This window comes from Palaemon carinicauda, chromosome 40, assembly GCF_036898095.1.
Source record: "Palaemon carinicauda isolate YSFRI2023 chromosome 40, ASM3689809v2, whole genome shotgun sequence".
Lineage (NCBI taxonomy): Eukaryota > Metazoa > Arthropoda > Malacostraca > Decapoda > Palaemonidae > Palaemon > Palaemon carinicauda.
The window spans coordinates 23,476,953-23,494,988 of NC_090764.1; the positions used below are offsets into that span (position 1 = coordinate 23,476,953).

The 18,036-nt window shown below is 35.6% G+C and overlaps 1 long non-coding RNA gene across 1 annotated transcript in view; it reads left to right on the plus strand.

Annotated features, from left to right (window-relative positions):
* Positions 1-16,757: 16,757 nt before the first annotated feature.
* LOC137631997 (uncharacterized) overlaps positions 16,758-18,036 on the plus strand; it is a 44,162-nt gene continuing 42,883 nt past the window's right edge. The window contains exon 1 of the long non-coding RNA XR_011041978.1: positions 16,758-16,881. This is a non-coding gene — a long non-coding RNA (uncharacterized lncRNA). The remainder of the gene's footprint in view (positions 16,882-18,036) is intronic.

An 18,036-nucleotide genomic window follows, 5' to 3' on the forward strand; every position in this document is an offset into this window, starting at 1 on the left:
CGTGTGAATCGGCCTTCACGACCAGTTTTCTTTCCGACAGGCTGGCTGTCGGTTAACCAGCGTTTAGCTTTCTATGTGTATTCAAATGCAACTGTTCACACGACCCGTTAGGCTGACAGCGGCCCTCAGACGTCAGCCGTCCGAGTCGGCTCGGCTTTCTTTCCAAGAAACCTCGTCCGGTTTGATGGCCGTTAGCCATCCGTCGCAACCAACGGGTGGATGATGTTTTGTGTGAATGAAGACCTGTATCGTACCCGTTCGTTTTGTGGCCTACAACCCCGACTTTTCCTCATAGTATAGAGTCATAGAAATTAGTTACAGTAGTTTGTTGTTGACACCATGTATTAGAGGTTAATTGAACTTTTTCAAGGGTATGAGGAGATGTTTGACATGGCAAACAAGATGTATAGAAATAATTTACATAAATAAAAGATATGGAAAATGACTGGAGAGGCATTAAATAAAACAGGTGAGTTTATCGCAATTTTAATATTCTTGGCATGGTGCATAAAGCATCATGAAGTTCCAGAACTTATTTTATCGACACAGTTACCAACCAACATCTTATAGTGTCAAAATTATCGTAATTTACTCGGTCCTAACGTGACAGAGTCTAAGTAAACAATGAAAACCGCGCGCTGGTAAACGGATACGGAACGCCTCGTGTGAATGTACAACATTTCGACGGCGGTTAGCCACCACCCAGCCTGTCGGAAAGAAAACGGGTTGTGTGAATCGGCCTTCACGACCCGTTTTCTTTCCGACAGGCTGGCTGTCGGTTAACCGGCGTTTAGCTTTCTATGTGTATTCAAATGCAACTGTTCACACGACTCGTTAGGCTGACAGCGGCCCTCGGACGTCAGCCGTCCGAGTCGGCTCGGCTTTCTTTCCAAGAAACCTCGTCCGGTTTGATGGCCGTTAGCCATCCGTCGCAACCAACGGGTGGATGATGTTTTGTGTGAATGAAAACCTGTATCGTACCCGTTCGTTTTGTGGCCTACAACCCCGACTTTTCCTCATAGTATAGAGTCATAGAAATTAGTTAGTTTGTTGTTGACACCATGTATTAGAGGTTAATTGAACTTTTTCAAGGGTATGAGGAGATGTTTGACATGGCAAACAAGATGTATAGAAATAATTTACATAAATAAAAGATATGGAAAATGACTGGAGAGGCATTAAATAAAACAGGTGAGTTTATCGCAATTTTAATATTCTTGGCATGGTGCATAAAGCATTATGATTTGCATAACTTATTTTATCAACACAGTTACCAACCAACATCTTATAGTGTCAAAATTATCGTAATTTACTCGGTCCTAACGTGACAGAGTCTAAGTAAACAATGAAAACCGCGCGCTGGTAAACGGATACGGAACGCCTCGTGTGAATGTACAACATTTCGACGGCGGTTAGCCACCACCCAGCCTGTCGGAAAGAAAACGGGTCGTGTGAATCGGCCTTCACGACCTGTTTTCTTTCCGACAGGCTGGCTGTCGGTTAACCGGCGTTTAGCTTTCTATGTGTATTCAAATGCAACTGTTCACACGACCCGTTAGGCTGACAGCGGCCCTCAGACATCAGCCGTCCGAGTCGGCTCGGCTTTCTTTCCAAGAAACCTCGTCCGGTTTGATGGCCGTTAGCCATCCGTCGCAACCAACGGGTGGATGATGTTTTGTGTGAATGAAGACCTGTATCGTACCCGTTCGTTTTGTGGCCTACAACCCCGACTTTTCCTCATAGTATAGAGTCATAGAAATTAGTTACAGTAGTTTGTTGTTGACACCATGTATTAGAGGTTAATTGAACTTTTTCAAGGGTATGAGGAGATGTTTGACATGGCAAACAAGATGTATAGAAATAATTTACATAAATAAAAGATATGGAAAATGACTGGAGAGGCATTAAATAAAACAGGTGAGTTTATCGCAATTTTAATATTCTTGGCATGGTGCATAAAGCATCATGAAGTTCCAGAACTTATTTTATCGACACAGTTACCAACCAACATCTTATAGTGTCAAAATTATCGTAATTTACTCGGTCCTAACGTGACAGAGTCTAAGTAAACAATGAAAACCGCGCGCTGGTAAACGGATACGGAACGCCTCGTGTGAATGTACAACATTTCGACGGCGTTTAGCCACCACCCAGCCTGTCGGAAAGAAAACGGGTTGTGTGAATCGGCCTTCACGACCCGTTTTCTTTCCGACAGGCTGGCTGTCGGTTAACCGGCGTTTAGCTTTCTATGTGTATTCAAATGCAACTGTTCACACGACCCGTTAGGCTGACAGCGGCCCTCGGACGTCAGCCGTCCGAGTCGGCTCGGCTTTCTTTCCAAGAAACCTCGTCCGGTTTGATGGCCGTTAGCCATCCGTCGCAACCAACGGGTGGATGATGTTTTGTGTGAATGAAAACCTGTATCGTACCCGTTCGTTTTGTGGCCTACAACCCCGACTTTTCCTCATAGTATAGAGTCATAGAAATTAGTTAGTTTGTTGTTGACACCATGTATTAGAGGTTAATTGAACTTTTTCAAGGGTATGAGGAGATGTTTGACATGGCAAACAAGATGTATAGAAATAATTTACATAAATAAAAGATATGGAAAATGACTGGAGAGGCATTAAATAAAACAGGTGAGTTTATCGCAATTTTAATATTCTTGGCATGGTGCATAAAGCATTATGATTTGCATAACTTATTTTATCAACACAGTTACCAACCAACATCTTATAGTGTCAAAATTATCGTAATTTACTCGGTCCTAACGTGACAGAGTCTAAGTAAACAATGAAAACCGCGCGCTGGTAAACGGATACGGAACGCCTCGTATGAATGTACAACATTTCGACGGCGGTTAGCCACCACCCAATCTGTCGGAAAGAAAACGGGTCGTGTGAATCGGCCTTCACGACCCGTTTTCTTTCCGACAGGCTGGCTGTCGGTTAACCGGCGTTTAGCTTTCTATGTGTATTCAAATGCAACTGTTCACACGACCCGTTAGGCTGACAGCGGCCCTCAGACGTCAGCCGTCCGAGTCGGCTCGGCTTTCTTTCCAAGAAACTTCGTCCGGTTTGATGGCCGTTAGCCATCCGTCGCAACCAACGGGTGGATGATGTTTTGTGTGAATGAAGACCTGTATCGTACCCGTTCGTTTTGTGGCCTACAACCCCGACTTTTCCTCATAGTATAGAGTCATAGAAATTAGTTAGTTTGTTGTTGACACCATGTATTAGAGGTTAATTGAACTTTTTCAAGGGTATGAGGAGATGTTTGACATGGCAAACAAGATGTATAGAAATAATTTACATAAATAAAAGATATGGAAAATGACTGGAGAGGCATTAAATAAAACAGGTGAGTTTATCGCAATTTTAATATTCTTGGCATGGTGCATAAAGCATCATGAAGTTCCAGAACTTACTTTATCGACACAGTTACCAACCAACATCTTATAGTGTCAAAATTATCGTAATTTACTCGGTCCTAACGTGACAGAGTCTAAGTAAACAATGAAAACCACGCGCTGGTAAACGGATACGGAACGCCTCGTGTGAATGTACAACATTTCGACGGCGGTTAGCCACCACCCAGCCTGTCGGAAGGAAAACGGGTCGTGTGAATCGGCCTTCACGACCCGTTTTCTTTCCGACAGGCTGGCTGTCGGTTAACCGGCGTTTAGCTTTCTATGTGTATTCAAATGCAACTGTTCACACGACCCGTTAGGCTGACAGCGGCCCTCGGACGTCAGCCGTCCGAGTCGGCTCAGCTTTCTTTCCAAGAAACCTCGTCCGGTTTGATGGCCGTTAGCCATCCGTCGCAACCAACGGGTGGATGATGTTTTGTGTGAATGAAAACCTGTATCGTACCCGTTCGTTTTGTGGCCTACAACCCCGACTTTTCCTCATAGTATAGAGTCATAGAAATTAGTTAGTTTGTTGTTGACACCATGTATTAGAGGTTAATTGAACTTTTTCAAGGGTATGAGGAGATGTTTGACATGGCAAACAAGATGTATAGAAATAATTTACATAAATAAAAGATATGGAAAATGACTGGAGAGGCATTAAATAAAACAGGTGAGTTTATCGCAATTTTAATATTCTTGGCATGGTGCATAAAGCATTATGAAGTTGCATAACTTATTTTATCAACACAGTTACCAACCAACATCTTATAGTGTCAAAATTATCGTAATTTACTCGGTCCTAACGTGACAGAGTCTAAGTAAACAATGAAAACCACGCGCTGGTAAACGGATACAGAACGCCTCGTGTGAATGTACAACATTTTGACGGCGGTTAGCCACCACCCAGCCTGTCGGAAAGAAAACGGGTCGTGTGAATCGGCCTTCACGTACCGTTTTCTTTCCGACAGGCTGGCCGTCGGTTAACCGGCGTTTAGCTTTCTATGTGTATTCAAATGCAACTGTTCACACGACCCGTTAGGCTGACAGCGGCCCTCGGACGTCAGCCGTCCGAGTCGGCTCGGCTTTCTTTCCAAGAAACCTCGTCCGTTTTGATGGCCGTTAGCCATCCGTCGCAACCAACGGGTGGATGATGTTTTGTGTGAATGAAGACCTGTATCGTACCCGTTCGTTTTGTGGCCTATAACCCCGACTTTCCTCATAGTATAGAGTCATAGAAATTAGTTAGTTTGTTGTTGACACCATGTATTAGAGGTTAATTGAACATGTTTGACATGGCAAACGAGATGTATAGAAATAATTTACATAAATAAAAGATATGGAAAATGACTGGAGAGGCATTAAATAAAACAGGTGAATTTATCATAATGTTAATATTCTTGGCATGTGCATAAAGTATAATGAAGTTGCCTCACTTATTTTATCAACACAGTTATCAACCAACATCCTATAGTGTCAAAATTATCGTAATTTACTCAGTGTTCACGTGACAGATTCTAAGTATACAATGAAAACCGCGTGCTGGTAAACGGATACGGAACGCCTCGTGTGAATGTACAACATTTTGACGGAGGTTAGCCACCACCCAGCCTGTCGGAAAGAAAACGGGTCGTGTGAATCGGCCTTAACTCTGTCAAGTAAAATACAGAGCTCTTAACAATAATGGTGCTTATTCAAACCGGTGTCATGCATATTTCCAAATGACTTTAAGTATACCAACGTACGCAGCACTCAAAAATTAACTAGTCGCACCAATCACCCGTTTATACCTTACTAAGTCCTATATGTTTCTTCTAAGCTGGTCCAGCAAAGTACCGTACCATTTTTGCCTCCTTTAAAATCATAGATATTTTTCAGTCTACTTTCTTCAACTTGTTTTTGCTGATCTGGAAGATGGGTGAAAGAGTAATGAGAGCAGTTAGCTAGCTAACCATGGTAAGGAATTGTTTGGAAAGTTAAGTTAAGTTAAGTTAAGTTTATATATATATATATATATATATATATATATATATATATATATATATATATATAAAATAACCCACAATGTATGAAAAATAGAAGTTTATTTAGATTTCGAAGGGACCATCTCCCTTCCTCTTCAGAATACAAATGGTTACAAATTTTTGAAAAAGAGATACAGAAAGGTTCTTAAGTGGATAGCAAAATTACTTTCCCCATGTCTTGGCACCATATCATATTCTCATTTAAAAGATACTTGTAATTTTGTTGATAGAATTAGAAATATTGATCTTCACAACAAAAAGTTAGTCAGTTTTGATGTTGAATCCTTATTTACCAAAGTCCCAGTACAACAATGTCTTCAGTACCTGAGTAACAAAATTGATACATTAAATTTAAGTATACCTGTACCTAATGATATTTTTATAAAGTTGATAGAATTGTGTGTTTCTGAGTCTTATTTTACTTGTAACGGTCAGTTTTTCTCTCAAATATATGGTCTTTCCATGGGTTCCCCTCTGTCTCCTGTTTTAGCAAATATTTTTATGGAATTTTTTGAAACAGAACTTTTACCTGACATTTTAGATTTTGAAATTACATGGGTGAGATATGTAGATGATATTTTTGCTGTTGTTCCATGTTCTCTTAATATTGATAACTTTTTAGAGTCTTTAAACAATCTCCACCCTTCAATTAAATTTAAAGTTGAAATAGAAAATAATAACGAATTACCCTTCTTGGACACACTGGTAATCCGTCCGGAAGTTGGCTGTCCTAAATTCAAGGTTTACAGGAAAGAAACGCACTCAGATTCTTATATACATGCATTTTCAAACCATACAAGAACTACAAAATTGGGGGTTATTTCTAACTTATTTTTAAGGGCATATAAAGTTTGTGACCACGAATTTCTTGAATTTGAAATAAGTTATCTTAAAAGGGTTTCCAAAAATCATGGCTATGATTCTGGGTTTATCGAAAAGGCACACTTAAAAGCAAGGAACACATATTATGTTGCAAAAGAAAGAGAACCATTTCTAAAAGATGATGAATGTCTCCTTATCATTCCTCAAACAGGCCAAGACAAGAAATTACTTGACACCTGCCTAAAAAGTTGTAAAAGTAGTTGGGGTATATAAAAATAATTTAACTATTAAAAAGGTGTTGACAAAATCAGGGAAAGGAAAGGCTGCCAAACAAGCATGTATATATAAACTACCATGTGGTTCATGTGATAAAGTATACATAGGAGAATCAGTAGATTTTGAGAGAAGAAAAAGAGAACATAGAGATTCCATTAGAAGAGGTGATGAAAATAGCGCTGTTTTTAAACATATAACTCGGGAAAATCACCCAATAGATTTTAACAATATGGACAAATTGATATCAATGCCTGATACACATAGACGGAAACTGATTGAAGCTGTTTTAATTCAGAATTCTAATAATTTTAATATATATCAAAGTAATTTTAAATTGGATCAGTTTTTAAATAATATTGTAAAAAAAACAATGTAACTATTGTTGAGGAATTGTTAAAAGATGTAACCAAAACAACCGTGAAATGCTGTTAATATTCGCTAAGACTGTAACGGGCTTTTTATCTCTTAAGAACCTTTCTGTACCTCTTTTTCAAAAATTTGTAACCATTTGTATTCTGAAGAGGAAGGGAGATGGTCCCTTCGAAAGCTAAATAAACTTCTATTTTTCATACATTGTGGGTTATTTTATTTATCATAAATACACGGAAAATTGTGTATTTTAATGTATATATATACATATATATATATATTATATATATATATATATATATATATATATATATATATATATATATATATATATATATGTATACATATATATGTATATATATATATATATATATATATATATATATATGTATATATATACATATATGTGTATATATATAATATATATATATATAAATTTATATACAGTATATATATGTGTGTATGTATGTATCATAGACTCCTTTAAGGAAGGACTGGAACGTCAGGACCTTGGGGTTTTTAAATTGAGTCTGAAAGATTAACTTGAGTCTGGACTAAAATGACTTCTAGAAGGGCTAGAAACACGTTCTCTGGATCAAAATGGGGGTTTTTGAGGATGGTGAGTTCAATAGTAACATTTTCAACACCACCTGGGGTCATCTTCAAGGTCTAAAGGTCATTTATCAAGGTCAAATTTGTGAATTTTGGTCATTTTTGCTCGTTTTTTTGTGTGTAACTCATAAATGGTGAGAGATAGCTGATTATAATATGAGGCAAGTCTGCAGAGCTGTCCGAATTTAATATATATTGTCATATATCGTCCTTCAAGAAAGGACTGGAACGTCCCCTCATCGGGGTTTTTAACTTGAGTCTGAAGGATTAACTTGAGTCCTGGACTAAAATGACTTCTAAAAAGGGCTAGAAACACGTTCTCTGAGTCAAAATGGGGGTTTTTGAGGACGGTGAGTTCAATATTGACATTTTCAACACCACCTGGGGTCATCTTCATCATCTTCAAGGTCAAAAGGTCATATTTCAAGGTCAAAATAGTGAATTTTGGTCATTTTTACTCGTTTTTGTGTGTAACTCATAGATGGTGAGGGATGGCTGATTATAATAAGAGGCAAGTCTGTAGTTCTGTCCAAATTTAATATATATTGTCTAGCGATGTTCATCTAATCAAATGTTAATGTCTTTGAGTTTTGTTGTGATGAGAAATACCGTTCTTTATTTCTTATTTTAGTGTTTCATTGTTTTAGGGCTTGTTTGGAATGTTTGAGTAATACAATATTTGACAATATATATTAAATTTGGACAGAACTACAGACTTGCCTCTTATCATAATCAGCCATCCCTCACCATCTATGAGTTACACACAAAAACGAGTAAAAATGACCAAAATTCACTATTTTGACCTTGAAATATGACCTTTTGTCCTTGAAGATGATGAAGATGACCCCAAGTGGTGTTGAAAATGTCACTATTGAACTCACCGTCCTCAAAAACCCCCATTTTGACTCAGAGAACGTGTTTCTAGCCCTTCTTAGAAGTCATTTTAGTCCAGGACTCAAGTTAATCCTTCAGACTCAAGTTAAAAACCCCGATGAGGGGACGTTCCAGTCCTTTCTTGAAGGACGATATATGACAATATATATTAAATTTGGACAGCTCTGCAGACTTGCCTCATATTATAATCAGCTATCTCTCACCATTTATGAGATACACACAAAAATCGAGCAAAAATGACCAAAATTCACAAATTTGACCTTGATAAATTACCTTTAGACCTTGAAGATGACCCCAGGTGGTGTTGAAAATGTTACTATTGAACTCACCATCCTCAAAAACCCCCATTTTGATCCAGAGAACGTGTTTCTAGCCCTTCTAGAAGTCATTTTAGTCCAGACTCAAGTTAATCTTTCAGACTCAAGTTAAAAACCCCGAGCAGGGGACGTTCCAGTCCTTCCTTAAAGGAGTTTATGGTATGTATATATATATATATATATATATATATATATATATATATATATATATATATAGAGAGAGAGAGAGAGAGAGAGAGAGAGAGAGAGAGAGAGAGAGCTTCACTATTACATTCAACCTCTCATATGTTAAATAAAAGAACATCATCATGGCCAACAAGGAAAAGGCCAAAAGGCTATTGCTGACTTTGCGTCTCTTATCTCGTCCCTTTCGAAAGCCGAAACCACAGAGTATCAAAGAGAATAGATGGCAGGCCACGTGTCATAGAGATCTGATTACTGAAATGGAAGTAAGCTTTTAAAGTTAGTGCTGCCGTGTAACTCGCCCAAGGCAAAAGTGAGCATGAACGTCGCTATCTCATTCCTTCTTGGCAGAAGGTAACATTCATTATATCAAGTAACTTTTTTTTTGGGCGGTTGTAAGAAATTTGAACTCGACAGAAGTGAAACTTCATTTATACAAAAGTGGCATCTGGATATAAAAGCTTATTGCCTCGGCTATTCAAATGCTTTATAGAGAATTATTATTGGATTCTTGATATAATATAATATAAATGAAAACACACGTTTGTTTATTTATTAACGAAGTGTATACATAGATACATATTCCATCCTTAAGGCTAATAAGCATCCATTTAAAGCTGTTTTATAATGGATTACTTTTTTCTATCAAGATTTAATAATCAGAATTGCTAATCCTTTATAATACCAAATATAATATTATATCTTCTATTTTATCGTGGAATGATTTGACACGTGGAAAAATAAGTTTAGATACTATAAGGTAAACTATTTCCTTTTTTAATCATAGTTGTGGTTTAGAACCCTTTCATGACCCAGTTCAATGGAAACTCCGATAAAATCGAAAAGGAGCAGCAAAATGATACGTGGTATTAAGCTTGAAACAAAATACGCATTGTTTTACTCTAGACGTCATTTGTAACTGCGTTTTCGTGACACAAGACTCCTATATGATGATCATATTTTGTTTTCAGTGCTATTGATCTGTGATTTTTTTCTTATATTTTTGTTGGTGTTAAAAATGAGATGTTATGAAATATTGGGTTCGTAAGAGGTGTTTCTTTTGTTCGAATACAGGACCATATAAATAAGCAATAAACGGTAAATACACTTGGGTGATTTGTAGAGAAAGGGTGTGCACTTTTCCTTTACAATCTGTTGTTCGAAAAGAATTTTAAGAATACATTTCCATATGTCAAAGTTAATGTTACAGCTGCACTACATCACAAATAGGTTGGGAAAAAATTTTCAATCCGGAAAAAATAAATTTTTATAAAAACAAACTTAGCACTACAATGTGTCATGATAGGCGAAGTCACCTCGACTTAAATGGTATTACGTCTGTTGTTCTCGGAGTCATTGATTTTGGCAAGTCGATCAGAGACTTTGCAAGGACCAAGTATCGCAAAATGCTTTGTTTGGTAATATTTGTACTGTATATTTTGCTTGCGTTTTTCAGTGATTGTTCAGTAATTGGTCAGTTTTTTCCTAAGATTATTAGATTGTTGGTTGAAGACCAGTTATCTACTCTGTTACTGCACTGGGAAAGTGTCTGTCTGTCGATGCCATTTTCCCCAATCTATGTATTTGTTCTTTTGTGAAATGCGGAAGTTGAGTAAAAATTGTGCGGGTTTTTAGCAGGAGCAAGTAACAGCAAAGAACTCAATAGGTCAACCATCGTTTTAATATACTAAAACATTTTTTTCGTAATTTTGCTAAAATTGTCAAATTCAACAAATTGCATTGCTATTTTACTCTATTGAATATAAACCATCAATCTTGACTATAGTTTATTCATAAAAAAAAATCTACTTAACTAACTCTTTTACTGTATAAGTAATGACCTATAGTTGAGTCACTTGAGGCGTTTACTTCGGATAAAAATAGTATATTGTTTACGTGAAATCTTGTCGTATATGACGTCGTAGAACAGACCTTTTATCTAGGGTTTCAACTTTTGGTAATATGAAGAATTTTGATATAGAATACTGCGATGGAATTGCTTGACATTTGGCGTCATATGAGATTTTAAATTGGATTTTATTAACTCCAAACCTCATAACTTTAGTTACTTTAATATAAATTGAAGATATAGAACATAGAAGGGAATGTAATAATTTAGTTTAATCTTAAGTTGCCTAATACTATTTCTAAATATCTCTCTCTCTCTCTCTCTCTCTCTCTCTCTCTCTCTCTCTCTCTCTCTCTCTCTCTCTCTCTCTCTCTCTCTCTCTCTCAAGATGAGTAATAATTGTATGGCTACTGCTGAAATACTAAGTTACATTTATTGTAGCACCTAAAACATTAAAATTGACAGGACTAGCTTACCCGGACTGGACGTGGAAAGTAATCGTGGAATTCATTACACGCAGACAGTCGTTGTTACACAAGGATAGTGTAAGATTCATTGCTTTTTATTATACAGTTAATCGAGATTATGTATGTATAACGGTATATCCCTGTAATTCTTACCGGAATTACAATGGCAAAGCATTAGGGTAAGCAATAACCCCTGGAAAATATCTTTAGCCATTGAATAGATACCTTGGAGTAGTACGCTAGCCATCTTAACCCTCATATGAAGAGAGAGAGAGAGAGAGAGAGAGAGAGAGAGAGAGAGAGAGAGAGAGAGAGAGAGAGAGAGAGACTACTGTGTCTCTGCAGACGTTCTTTTTCTCCTTGCATATGAAAATCTTAACGTTTTATCTATCTTCCTTTCTTTTGACCTTTCATTCTATTATGTCTCCCCGCATCCATCAACAGATTCTATGAATTGTACATAGACAATATTAAGCAACAGCTTTTATCTATTTTTTTTTCTGCTATGCGTTCCTTATCCACTCACATAACTCATAGACAATGTAATACAATAGTTTCTATCTTAGTTTTTTTTCTGCCATTTATTTTCATTTATATAAAAACTACTAGGTGCAATCGTAACTTTTACTGTACACTTTACACAAAAAATTCAGTGTTACGATCATCTACATTCCTTCACCTTTTCCCACATACATCTATGCTGACATTCATGGCCCTTTCTTTGATTTCCGTTCTCCGTCACTTCTATATTGATGTTGGCCTTCCTTTCTCTTGTTTCATTTCCTTGCAGAGTCAAAAAAAGAAAAAAAAAATCTTATAAAACTCTGCAGTGTCTTTCTCAATGCTTTTGCCAATTGATATTGTATCATCAGCAACTATTGGCCACCACACATCCTATTCAAATGTGAAAATTTTCTAACTTGCTCGGAGGCCATTTACTGTTGTGTATATATATATATATATATATATATATATATATATATATATATATATATATATGATATTAACACACTTAATTATTATTTTACGACGTTTATGGTACTGTAAAATTATTATTTAGTCTTCGAACTTTGAAAGGATTTTCCAAAGAATCATCAAATGGTTCAGTATGTATCAGATTCATGAATTAATGTATAATTGATCACTTGAAACAGTTACGACAGTGTTCATAAGAAAATCTCTTGGTATTTGAATCTATAATCATCGATATTCATAATGGACTGTATATGAATTCTATTGCAAATTAACAGAATATGATTTATCGCTCACACTTGCGTGTTTGTGTATCTGTTTGATTATGACGTTCCAAAATATTTATTTTTACCATTCAGTTGAACTGTGGATGAACATATTAGCCCTTGGGCTTATAGTATCATGCTTTTCCAACTATGATTTTAGCTCAGCTAGTAATAATAATAATAATAATAGTATTAGTAATAATCATAATATAAAATACTAGAAATACTGAAAAAAATGCCTGAAAATACTCATAGGCTGGAAAATGCTAGTTAATACTGAACGGAATAATGAAAGAAAATCTGATCAGACATTGCACAAGCACCATTATATATCCGACCTACAGTCATGAAATTATACTTCACATACTCCATTATCATGATAAATTATATCAAATATCTAATCATTTATCTTGACACTTCCCTTCACCGGAATACATATCAGAATTAGTTCTAAACATATACTGAGAAATAAGCACAGTTGCTGCTATAATGCGGCAATAAATATAATTACTATTACATGTTCAATTGTTTACTATCATTCCCACCCGGTTTGTGATTTTCATGCAAGAGCTCTCTGTGCATCTAAATTGCTTTCCCCGTTTTCTTTGAAAATAGAAATATTCTAAATAATACAACAATTTCTCCAGCTAATACCTTCTTTACTTCACTCGATTAAATCTTGTAAATAATAAATGTGTGTACCCTCCCAATATCCTTAAGTTGAAGAATTTCTTCTTTTATCCTTCATAATGTAATGATATCCTAGTAGAACGTAGATTGATAACTTATGCAAAATTTAAAACACACTCATACACACACACACACACACACACACACACACACACACACACAGTTCTTTCTTGATAGATACCTGCCATAGAAGTATTGTTTACCTTATTAGTCATCAAAAATTCCCCTGTGCCACTTTGCTTCTGATTATCAGCTTTTTCTTTCTTTTAAATTTTAACCCTGGATATATGAATTTGGTCTAAAGAGCCTGTTGCTGGGGCCTGTTAGGCCATTCAGCACCCTGGTGCAACTAAGAGAATGCCTCTCAGTTATGCTATAAAAGTAAGTGTTGCAAGAGGTTTGACTTCAAGATGGAAGCAATGTAGCGAGAATGGATTGAAGTAGAAGGCTATTAGAGCTAAGTGCCCAAGAAACGCTAAAAATAGAACAAATGTTATGCCTACAGTGAACTGCATATAGTGCACTGACGGCACTAACCTGCCTTAAGTGCAAAAATAATTTCCCTTGAACCTATGACAAAGAAACGTTGATTTATTTCTAGTGTCAGTGCCACAGGCCCTTGACATTATAGTCGAAATAGCAGTAGAAAGGGCAACTACCATTCGTTCTTCGTTGCCAAGCTTGAAAGAAAGATATTCCTTTAAGGTGCTCTTGTTAACTGTAACAATACCCTTACTATCAATTAATTTGTTTCCTCTTGCTAACCCCCTCCCCTTTCCTTCCTTAATTCATTATAGCCAGTCAGAATACACCTCAAATCAATCAGTCAATCAATCAGAATACTGTATAGCTCTTGAGTCCTTTTGAGTCTTACAGGAACGAAGATAAAGACCCATCCAATGAGAACCATTAGATGAATAACGCGACCTTTTAGAACTAGTCATCAATGCCTGTCACACGGATTTTGATTTTTTTAATGTGTACAGGAAACTGAAAAATTTTATTCCCTTCACTGAATGAGAAGTATTATCATTTGTGATAACTGAAAAAAAATGTTTACATCAACTTGAAAATTTTTGAGATCAAAATGTCCTTAAATAACAATTCACTTTTGCTGACAATAAGCGTTAATTATAAGTACTGTAATTACAAACTTTAATCACGTTACAAGGTTAATATTTAATTGGTGGAATAGCTAAAAAATGTGTCCTCGTTTTATATATATATATATATATATATATATATATATATATATATATATATATATATATATATATATATATATATGGGGCTTGATGACAATTGTTCTCATTAATGTTAAAGACAACATTAATCTTAACACCGGGGCACTTCAAAAGTTTTTTTTTTTTTATGTAGCCAAAATGTGTTATATTTAACAAGAATGAAATCATTCTCATAATTATGGATATTGTGTTACCTCTTCATCGATATTTGACAGATTAGAATTGACACTGTAGAGTATGTATATAAAATACTGTGTTCTGGTAGACGTTGTTTTGTTAATTTGGTTGACTGCTTAGCGTAGTTTCATTTTGCACTTAGTCTCATAAATTTACTTTAAGAGCTGTTTTCCTGGTCCTATCACGCAGGGGAACCCTACTCTACAGCAGAGTCAATACAGATATCTGTATATCTGTATTGACTCTACTATACAGGGCCTACGCGTTCAGTTTATCATATACATTCTTGGGTATTTTGCATACCACACTGCTTAACTGGTGTTTATTGTCAAATCCACATTATCGAAGCACTTCTAGAACAAGAAAGTCTTTATTTTCTTCTTAAACAAGGTATTTCTCATTTATCTATTCTCAAATATGAATTGTTTTATAACCAACAGATTGAATATTTACGTGGCCGCTTTGACATACCGACCAAGAGTTTAGATGTGAGGCTCTCAAGTTGGTAACTTTTCATGTTACGAGGCATTTTAAGATCAAGCTGATTAGTCCCTTTTCTAATGTAAATTATAATGCTTTAAATTCTACACTTTTAATCTGCCATACCATACAGATGATTGTGGTTGTACTTAAACAATATTTTCCTTGGTAAACGATGTATAAGTTCTACTTAGAGCCACCTTTTTCGAAGCTTTTATCACAATATGTTAAATCATGAAATTCACTTTACACCACTTAGGTTATCTCAATGGTACGAGTAGTTTTGTAATATAACTAATTATTTGAAAATCCAAAATCCAAAACCCAAATCCCTTTTGAATATATATTCTATGGTAACATATCGTTTGATAATTTATATTTAATTGATTATATAGAAAATATTCATATTCCTTAATTTTTTTTTTTATTATTATTATTTCAGATTGTAAGGAGTGGTTTCGACAAGTACGGCCATCATAACTTTTGTCCTATTCGTTCTCGGGAGTTCATTTTCTTGTATAACTTTATACAGGTACACATGAAAGGGTGTATGCGTAAAAATCACAGGTGTATGTTGTAGTTATGCTTTTTTTATAGGGAATGTTGATTATTAGGTGACTTGGTGACAGGGAAAGATAATATAAATTCTCGAGTGACGAGAGTCCTACATTTTGTAGCCCCCAAGACTTCTAGAAAGTTAATGCAAATAAAAAATAAAACAGGAAGAGCTGGTTTATTGAATAATTCAGTTATGTAATAAGATATGATTAAAGCTTGGGGTCAGTAAAAATCTCTGCAAAGCTTAATAATGAAAAAGAATGTGAACAAGTTACCTTGCTGGATTATACTTCAAACTCCTTAGAAACATTGATTCTTTTGATACTTTCTGAAAACTTAAAGTTTAGTTTTAATAGCCTACGTTTTGGAATATATAGAAAACTTATAAAATGACATTTCTCGAGAGAGCAAAATTGTGTATGATAAATGAAGCATATGTAGGAATGAGTTTTGGCTAGGGTTACTGAATTGTTAGAAATTTGTCCTGAGACTTACTATAATCTACATCTCTTTGACTGATCCGACTCTGCTATTGTTTTGTGACTAGGTGCAGGAAGCTACAGTTCTGTGAAGGCTTGAACTATAATTGTACCAGTAATATTGCTTTGTGTTTGCCATTTAAACTATTTATGGTAAACATCTTACTTGGATTTCTCCACAGCGATTGCTATCATGCAATCTAATTAATTTTTGTAATTTGTGATATCCCATACAAAGTGCATCTTGTGTACCATTTACTCCTCACTCCTTAGCATTTTATAATTTTCCATTTGTAAAGTTAATATTAAAACTATATTTGCGTTTAAATTTTTGTATATATTACAATCCTATTATCTTTAGTGTTGAATAGTTTACCTAATACACCATATCGATGATCCATTTGCAATATTCATCAGCTGAAAAAATCTGGCAAAAGGACATTAAAAAAATCACTTACGTGAGTTTTATCTATATTCTGTATTACAAATCATACATACGTAAGGCTTTACCAGTCTACTGTGAAAAGACGGATAATTAAATAAAAATCCATCTGTAGAATCACATAGTGCAAGGGCGTTGTTAAGTTATTCTAAGCATCAATAGATGGCGCCACCTGATGACAATGTTACTTTATTATGTTAGTAGTTTCCAATCTCCCTAATCGTCTTCGAACGCATAACTTGACTTATTCGGCAGACGGAAGAAATGTCTCTTGAACACGGGTGTTTTCTTGAAAAGTATTTGTGTGTCTGGTGTACTTCCTAAGTTTTTACGAAGAATTTTAGTAATTTGGTAAGTATGAGTGTCATGAAAAGCTGTAAGCTAATGTATATTCGTGATAGCATTCGATTTTATACTGTACTATGTTGGTTACTAAGCAAAACAGAACATGCTAAATAATCCTTTCCCTGGGAATTGCTTGCAAAACCTTATACTGTACATGTTGTTCTGAAACATCCATTCACAGAATCAATGTAAATTATAGACGTGACTGGGTTTGCTTTGATAAAAAATGGGTTTCATTGTAGTGAATTACATGTCAATGTAACCTAGGAAAAAAACTACTGTTTCTTATAGAAAAAATTACGCTCTCTTCGAAAATGACACTTGTTCCCGTCGCAAATTAATAGTTTCTGATAAAAAATGGGTGTTTACTTCGAATTCTTGTTTAGCGAAGCCAAGGGAGCCTTTGTGTATCAGCGGCCAGTTCCTCCCGCATGCATAAAAATATGGACAACTAACCTAGACTTTCCCCTCCCCCCTAACCTGGTCTACAAGTCTTGTCCTTGTTTATTCTTGGTAAGCCGTCATCATACATACAGGGTAAAGGCTATCATACATACACCCCAAGCCAGGAATGATATGCTTAAGGAAGGATTGAGCACAGATATTATTATGGTAAAAATGTACACAAATACCTTGTTTTGTAAACTTGGAGAAATATTGAATGATTTCTAGACATATCTGAAAGTTTCAGATTACGTTGATATCTTTTTCATATGACTGTAAGTTGGTCAGTGTTGAAGCGAAGCCGTTTTTGTCAATGGCCTGAACCTGACTATTTTCAGTTTTTGGTGGTAAATTTCGGTAGTCTTCCACCTAGCAGTTGTTGCATGCAAAAGTGTTTTTTTTTTTTTTTTTGCCACAACCCAACATAACTCCTAACAGTAATGGGGGGACCCCCATGTGGGAATCACAGTTTTGGGTGGGAATAAATGGAAACTTAATCAATTACAAAAAATAACAGCTGAAAACAACAAGAAAACTAAAAGAAAAAATTTTCATGCAAAAATGAGAGGGCCAAAACAACACCTACAGATTGATTGCCAAAGTTATCTCTTGAACACCATTCTTTCTAGAGTTCCGGGTTTGTTAAAATACAAACCTTTCAATCTTTAACATGGTTTGATTTTTAAAGGGAAACTAACAGAACACCAGCTAACCTGA